Source organism: Tenrec ecaudatus, chromosome 6, assembly GCF_050624435.1.
Source record: "Tenrec ecaudatus isolate mTenEca1 chromosome 6, mTenEca1.hap1, whole genome shotgun sequence".
Taxonomy (NCBI): domain Eukaryota; kingdom Metazoa; phylum Chordata; class Mammalia; order Afrosoricida; family Tenrecidae; genus Tenrec; species Tenrec ecaudatus.
Window position 1 is genome coordinate 125102590 of NC_134535.1, and position 8625 is coordinate 125111214.

The window sequence follows — 8625 nt, forward strand, 5'->3', positions numbered from 1 at the left end:
CAAATAATTCACCATGACCAAGTGGGATTCATACCAGGAATACGAAAGACCATTAGTATCATTTGTCACATTGACATGAAAAACTATAAGAACCACATGATAATGTTGATAGATTCAGAAAAAGCATTTGACAACATCCAATGCCAATTACGGTTTAAGACACTTGAGAAGATAGGAATAGAAGGAAAATTCCTCAAGACAATACAAGCTATATATGAAAAACCAATAGTCAATGTGCTAGTCAATGGAGAAAAGACAACACAATCCCACTGAAAAAGGGAACCAACCAAGGATGTCCCTTGTCCCCAATACAATCCCACTGAAAAAGGGGACCAAACAGGGATTTCCCTTGTCCCCACTCTTATTTAATATCGTGCTGGAGGGTTTAACTAACAGCATAAGGCAAAGAAAATACATCAAAAGTATTCATCTGGGGAAGGAAGAGGTGAAACTATCATTACTTCCAGATGATATGATTTTATATATGGAAATCTCAAAAGCTCCACAAAGGGAGTACTGGAAGCAATAGAGGAGCTTGGCAGGGTGGCAGGATACAAGATCAACAAACAGAAGTCCATCGGTCTGTTATACACATCAGATAAGACCACAGAAGAGGATATCAAAAAAGTGGTACCCTTCAAAATAACCAAGCATAAATTGAAATATTTAAGGATATACTGACTAAAAGAACAAAAAATTTATATGAGGAAAACTACAGAACACTATTACAAGAAACCAAGAGTGACCTCAACAAATGGAAGAATATTCCATGCTCGTGGAATAGAAGACTCAATATAGTAAAGATGTCAGTTCTGCCTAAGGCAATATGTAAGTTTAATGCAATCTGGATACAATTACCCTCATCTTTCTTCAAAGAAATGGAAAAACCAATAACCAACTTCATATGGAGAGGGAACAAGCCCAGAATTGGCAGAGAACTCCTCAAGAAGAGGGACACAGTGGGAGGGCTTGCTTTACCTGACTTTAGCACGTATTATACAGCCACAGTTGTCAAAACAGCATGGTATTGGTGCAATGACAGATACTCAGATCAATGAAAAAGAACTGAAAACCCAGAAATAAAATCATCAGCATACAGACAACTGATCTTTGGTAAGGGCCCAAAAAATATCCAATGGAAAACAGATGCCCTCTTTAACAAGTGGTGTGGGAAAAATTGATATCTACCTGCAGAAATATGAAACAAGACCCTTATCCCACTCCATGCAAAAGAATAAGCTCAAGGTGGATCACAGACCTTCAAGTTAAACCCCAAACTATTAGAGCCATCAATGAGGGAATTGGGACCAATTTGAGAACTTTGGCACAGGGAATACATAGACTATCAGAAATAGGGAAAGACACAAACACAGAGGAGGCACAAATTGACAAGTGGGATATACTGAAGATAAAACACCTGTGTATATTGAAAGAATTCACCAAGAGAGTAATAAGAAACACCATGGACTGGGAAAACATCTTTAGCAATGACACATCAGACAAAGATCTAATTACTAAAATCTACAATATTCTGCTAGCTTCCAAAAATTAAAAAAACTAATTGGCCATTGAGGAGATGGGCAAAGGACCTGAAGAGAAGTTTAACATGGACATACATCCGAATGGCCAATGTACAGATGAGAAAATGCTCCCGATCTTTAGCCATAAGAGAAATGCAAATTAAAACAACAATGAGGTACCACCTGACACCCTCAAAGTTAGCCCAATTTAAAAAATCAGAAAGCAACAATTGTTGGAGGGGCTGTAGGGAGACAGGAACTCTCATTCACTGCCGGTGGACCTGTAAGTATGTACAGCCACTATGGAAATTGATTTGGCTATATCTAAAACAGATGGAAATGGAGTTACCATATGACCCAGCAATCCCCCTACTGGCCATATACCCAGAAAAGGCAAGAAACAAACCAAGGCCACACATCTGTGCTCCAATGTTCATCACAGCACAGTTGCAAGGAGTTAGAAACAACCCAAATTTCCATCAACTGACGAGTGGATTAAAAAACTGTGGTAATACATACAATGGAGCACCACGCATAACTAAAGGCAGTGATGAACGTATGAAGCACATAGCAGCATGGGAAGAACTGGAGGAAATCTTGCTAAGCAAAGTAGGCCAAGTACAAAAGGACAAGTATAACATGAGTCTGCTGAGGTAAGCTTTAAAAAAAATGCAAAAGGGGCATACGGAAAAAGCTACTGTATACAAACATTCCTGGGGTGAGGACCAGGTAGTATGGCAGGAGATAGACCAAATCCAGGGATACATATGGGAGCCAACTAAAAAGGAGGGGGGGGGCAGAAATAAAATGGGTAGGGGGGCACCGGGCACTAACCCACCCAAGGGGAGGGTATTGTTTATATCTCCATAGGGAAAGAGGGACCAGACAGCAACCTAGTGCTCTAAGATGTGAATGCAGCATACCGGTGTGGAGTAGGGAACCAGCGGAGAGGTCTGAGGAGCTGTCCCCAATCCCAATTACGTGGACACCAGCCCCTCCCCCCAGAAGAATTTATTTCAGAGGATAGAACTGAATCTGCAACTCCGAGAGAGGGACATATCTGATTAGAACACATGGGAGAAAATGAAGGGGGAATAAGAGAGTGGAGCACTTCCTGGCCCACCAAGCCTTGTGGACGATATTCCTGCTCAGAGAAGCCAATCAATAAAGAAGACCACATGACCAGCCCCACTATGAGACAGGACATCCCTCACTGACCCATAGCCCTACCAGGGACAACTCTAGAGACACAGTGTGGGAATTCTGCCCGATCTGATTCCACCACACCAAGGCAAAACACTAAGGGCATGCAACAGAACAGCAAAGGGAGCAGAGCAATGAAGTCTCCAGGGGATACCAAAAATAGACTTTGGGTCCTGGGCTTTGTGCCCCAACAAACTCGACTGGAAAACACTCATAAAAACCAACAAACAGTCCTTGAACTAACTACATGCTTTTCTTTCTTGTTGTTGTTTTTTTTTTTTTTTGGTCATTAGCTTGTTGTTTTTGTTATTTTTTAAATTTATTGCTTAGTTTTGCTCTGTCTTGTTTTTGTGCATGTTATTACCTCCACAGGTCTGTCTAAATAAGATAGGCTGGATGAACAATCTGGAGGAGAAAACAACAGGACTGACAGTTCCTGGGGGACATGGGAGAGGCAGAGGTGGGGAGAAATGAAATGTTGATAACAAACCCAGGGACAAGGGAACAACAAGTGATCCAAATCAGTGGTAAGGAGGGTGTAGGAGGCCTGGTAGGGCATGACCAAGGGCAATGTAACCAAGAGGAATTACTGTAACACAAATGAAGGCTGAACATGATAGTGGGACAAGAGGAAAGTAAAAGGAAATAGAGGAAAGAGCTAGGAGGTAAAGGGCATTTACAGAGGTCTAAATAAAGGCATGTACATATGCAAGTATATTTATATATGAGGATGTGGAAATAGGTCTGTGTGCATATATGTATAGATTTAGTATTACAGTAGCAGATGGTCATTGGGCCTCCACTCAAGTACTCCCTCAATGTAAGAATACTTTGTTCTACTAAACTGGCATTCCATGATGCTCACCTTCCCGACGCAATTGCTGAAGACAAAACAGGTGCATAAGCAAATGTGGTGAAGAGAGCTGATGGTGCCCGGCTATCAAAAGATATAGTGTCTGGGGTCTTTATGGCTTGAAGGTAAACAAAGGGCCATCTAGCTCAGAAGCAACAAAGTCCACATGGAAGAAGCACACCAGCCTGTACTGAAAGGATCAGTTATCAGGTGCTGAAAGGATCAGTTATCAGGCATCAAAGAACAAAAAATCATATCATTGTGTGCTCTCCTCCCTGATAAGATCGCTGAAGACAAATGGGTGCATAAGCAAATGTGGTGAAGAAAGCTAAACAAACGTCCATCTAACTGAGAAGCAACAAAGCCCACATGCAAGGACACCAGCCTGTGTGATCACAAGGTGTCGACGGGATCAGGTATCAGGCATCATCAGAACAAAAAAATCATATCATTGTGAATGCGGGGGAGTGTAGAGTGAAAACCCAAAGTCCATCTGTATGCAATTGGACATCCCCTTACAGAAGGGTCGCAGGGAGGAGACGAGCCAGTCAGGGCGCAGTGTAAGCAATGATGAAACATACAACTTTCCTCTAGTTGCTTTCCTCCTAAATGCTTCCCCCACTATCATGATCCCAATTCTGCCTTACAAGTCATGCTAGAACAGAGGATGTACACTGGAACAGATAGGAACTGGAAACTCAGGGAATCCAGGGCAGATGATCCCTTCAGGACCATTGGTGAGAGTGGTGATACCGGGAAGGTAGAGGGAGAGTGGGATGGAAAGGGGGAACCGATTACAAGGATCTACATATAAACTCCTTCCTGGGTGACAGACAACAGATAAGTGGGTGAAGGGAGACAGTGTAAGACATGACAAAATAATAATTTATAAATTATCAAGGCTTCATGAGGGAGTGAGAAGTGGGGAGTAGGGAGGGAGGGTTGAAAATGAGGAGCTGATGCCAGGGCCTCAAGCAGAAAGAAAACGTTTTGAGAATGATGATGGCAACAAACTTACACATTTGCTTGACACAATGTATGTAAGAGGCTCATACAATTCTTATCACAATCCATACTTATCACAATGCTTATCACAATCCCTCCATGGTTCCCCCTCCCTACTCCCCCACGAACCCTTGATAATTTATAAATTTTTATTTTGTCATATCTTACACTATTCGACGTCTCCCTTCACCCACTTTTCTGTTGTCTGTCCCCCCAGGGAGGAGGTTATATGTAGATCCTTGTAATCGGTTCCCCCTTTCCACCCCATCCTCCAGGTATGGACACTTTCACCATTGGTCCTGAAGGGATTATCTGTCCTGAATTCCTGGTGTTTCCAGTTCCTATCTGTACCAATGTACATCCTCTGGTCTAGTCAGATTTGTAAGGTAGAATTGTGCTCATGATAGTGGGGGGAGCAAACTTCTTTCTTTGGTGCCTGATCATTCTTACTCAATGCCATTGAGTCATTGCTGACTCATAGTAACCCCCTGCAAGTTTCCAGGACTGAAACTGTCCACGGGAATAGAAAGTCTAGTCCAGTGGTTCTCAACCTTTTTAATGCCACGACCATTTAAGACAGTTCCAATCATAAAATTATTTTTCTTGCTACTTCATCACTGTCATTTTGCTATTGTTATGAATCATCATGTAAATATCTGATATGCAGGATGTATTTTCATTGTTACACATTGAACATAAGCAAAGCATCGTGATTAGTCACAAAAATAATATGTAATATATATTGTGAAATATTTATTTCTAATTATAAATCAATGACATTTTGTCTTGAAGCACAGTGCTGCATGGGTAACAGTCTTCATGCCAGGTACACGTATCTGGGCGTCTCTGCATGTGGGTTGACCTTCCTGGAGACGGATAGAGGAGTGGTGTCTCAGTTCTTAAAACCATTGGAAATATGTGTTTTCTGATGGTCTTAGGCAAACCCTGTGAAAGGGTCATGACCCACAGGTTGAGAACTACTGGTCTAGTCTTTCTTCCATAGAGCTGCTGGTAGTTTTGAATTGCTGACCTTTCTGATAGAAGCCCAATGTGTAATCACTACATCAGTAGTGTTTCTATCTTTAATTCGGCTAAATTCCTTTGCTTTTTCTTAAGGGCTTTGGAACAACCGGCACCTCCTTTTTCTTCTCTGTGAAGCCCTCTCTGCCACCAGCTGGTTAAAAAACAAAAAAGAATGTTTGAGCCCAGTGCTGAGCAACTGTGTCAATCCATCTTGTCCAGGGTGTTCCTCTTTTTGCTAACCCTCTACTTTACCAAGCAGGACGGCTCTCTCCTCATAACATGTTCAAAGTGAGTGAGATAGACTCTCCTAGCCTTTCTTCTAGGAAGCAGTTAGGCTGTACTTCCAACCAAGAAGAAAAGTCTCAAAAGACCAGCTCATACAAGATGATAACCTTTTCCATTTCCATGTGGATTCCTCCCTGGAGAATATTGCCTCAAGTCTCTGGGTTCTGCGAATCATTGTAGTGTCCCAAACTCATGAAAGTTTGAGGAGCTACTAAATTCATATATTCCCAGGACAAAATCCAGGCATTCTGGCACGGGTCAGACCCAACTCAGGGCTACATATGGTAGCCAACTAAAAGGGAGGGGAAAAGAAAAAACAAAGAGGACATAGGTAGGGGGGCAACAGTGCATTAACACACCCACAGGGAGGGTATTGTTTCTGTTTCCACATGAAAGGGAGAGAGAGACCAGACCTCAACCTGGTGCACTAAGACTTGAAGGCAACATACCGGCATGAAGCAGTGAAACAACACAGAGGTCGGTGGGGTTGGCCCCAATCCCAGTTACTTGGGCCCCCTTCCCAGAAGAATGCACTACAGAGGACAAGACTGAAGATATAGCTCAGGGAGAGGACGGGTCTGCTCAGAACACAGGGGAGCAAGAGAGGGAGAGAGTGGACCATATCCTGGCCCAACAAGCCCTAAGGACAATATTCCTGTTTAGAGCAGCCAATAGCACAGAGAGGACTGTAGGGCTGGACCCACCATGAGGCATGGCATCCCCTCACTGACTCATAGTGCTACAGGGGACAACACTGAAGACACAGTGTAGGAATTGTGTCAAGTCTGATCCCCCCACACCAGGGCGAAACATGGAGAGAGTGCAACGGAGTAGTAAGAGGAGCAAAGCAAAGAAGTCCCAGAAGAATACTAAAAATAGACTTTGGGGGCAGGGTTGGCACCTCATCAGATTCAATCAGAAAACGTTCATTAAGGTCAACAAACAGACCTGGGACTATTTATAGGCATTTCTTTCTTTCTTTTTCCCCCTATATCTATATCTATCTATCTATATAATATAGGCAAGATAAACAATCTCGAAGAGGAGAAAACAATGGGACTAATGGGAGGTGGGGGACACCAACAAACCCAGGGACAAAGGAACAACAAGTGAACTAAAATCGATGTCGAGGAGGGAGGAGAATGCCTGGTGGAGTTTGATCAGATGCATTGTAGCTGAGAAGAATTACTGGAAGTAGAATGAAGGTGGAGCATGATAGTGGGACAAGAGGAAAGTAAAAGGAAATAGAGGACAGAACTAAGAGGCAAAGGACATTTATAGAAGTATAAACATAGCCATGAGCATATGTAAATATATTTATGTATAATGATAGGCACATAGATCTATGTCATATATATTTATATGTTAAGTATTAAGGTAGCAGGTGGACATTGGGCCTCTACTCAAGTACTCCCTTAATGCAAGAACACTTTGTTCTAATAACCTGGCATTCTGTGATGCTCACCTTGCCAACATGATCGCTGAAGGCAAAATGGGTACATAAGCAAATGTGGTGAAGAAAGCTGATGGTGCCAGTGTTAAAAGATATAGCATCCGGGGTCTTAAAGGCTTGAAGATAAACAAATGGACATCTAGCTGGGAAGCGAAAAAGCCCACATGAAAGAAGCACACTGGCCTGTGTGATCATGAGGTGTCGACAGGATCAGGTATTAGGCATCAGAAGATCCAAAACAAACAATCATAGTAATGCAAAAGAAGTGGGGGGCAGAGTAGAGATCTAAAGCCCATCTGTAGACAATTGGACATACCCTCACAAAAGGGTCACAAGGAAGGGATGAGTTAGCCAGAGTGCAATATAACACCAGTGAAACATAAAACATTCCTCTAGTTCAGCGGTTCTCAACCTGTGGGTTGCGACCCTTTGTGGGTTGAATGACCCTTTCACAGGGGCCACCCAATTCATAACAGTAGCAAAAGTACAGTTAAGAAGTAGCAACGACAATAAGTTTATGCTTGGAGGTCACCACAACATGAGGAACTGTATTAAAGGATCGCGGCATTAGGAAGGTTGAGAACCACTGCTCTAGTTCTTTAATGTTTCCTCCCCTCTTCCACCCCCTGCCCCCGCCATGTTATCATGACCCCAGTGATTGGGCTGAGCTGAAGCAGGTCAGGACCCTGCACCTGCTTCCCTGCACGTCCCCAGATAAGATAACCAGTGAAACCAGATGCTCCAGGTTGAAAGAAAGCCGCAAGAAGTCAACAAGCAATTCTTGGAGTGCTCACACTCCAGATTCTAATTGCCATACATTCCTCACCACCCCTTTAAAACCCCACGCCCTCAACTGCTAAGCACCTGACCTGTTGGCCTAGGTCATGGAACCTTGTCCGAGAGCTCCCCCTAATAAAACTATCTCTGTTTCTACTCTCCCTTGTCCTGTCAGTTATGTCTGTCCCTCTCCCTGTCCCTCAGCTTCAACTTTATACCTAGTTCTACCTTACACATGTAGTTACACCAGAGCATGTACACTGGTACAGATAGCTCTTGACACACAGAATCCAGGACAGATAAACTCCTCAGGAACAATTATGGGAGTAGTGATACCATGAGGGTATGCAGAAGGTCCAGGGAGTAAGGGGGAACTGATATCAATGATCAACATATAACCCACCACCCCACCACCAACCAGGTGACAAAGAAAAGAAACATGGGTGAAGGTTGACAGCAGATGGTGTAAGATTTGAAAATAATAATAATTTATAATTTATCAAGGG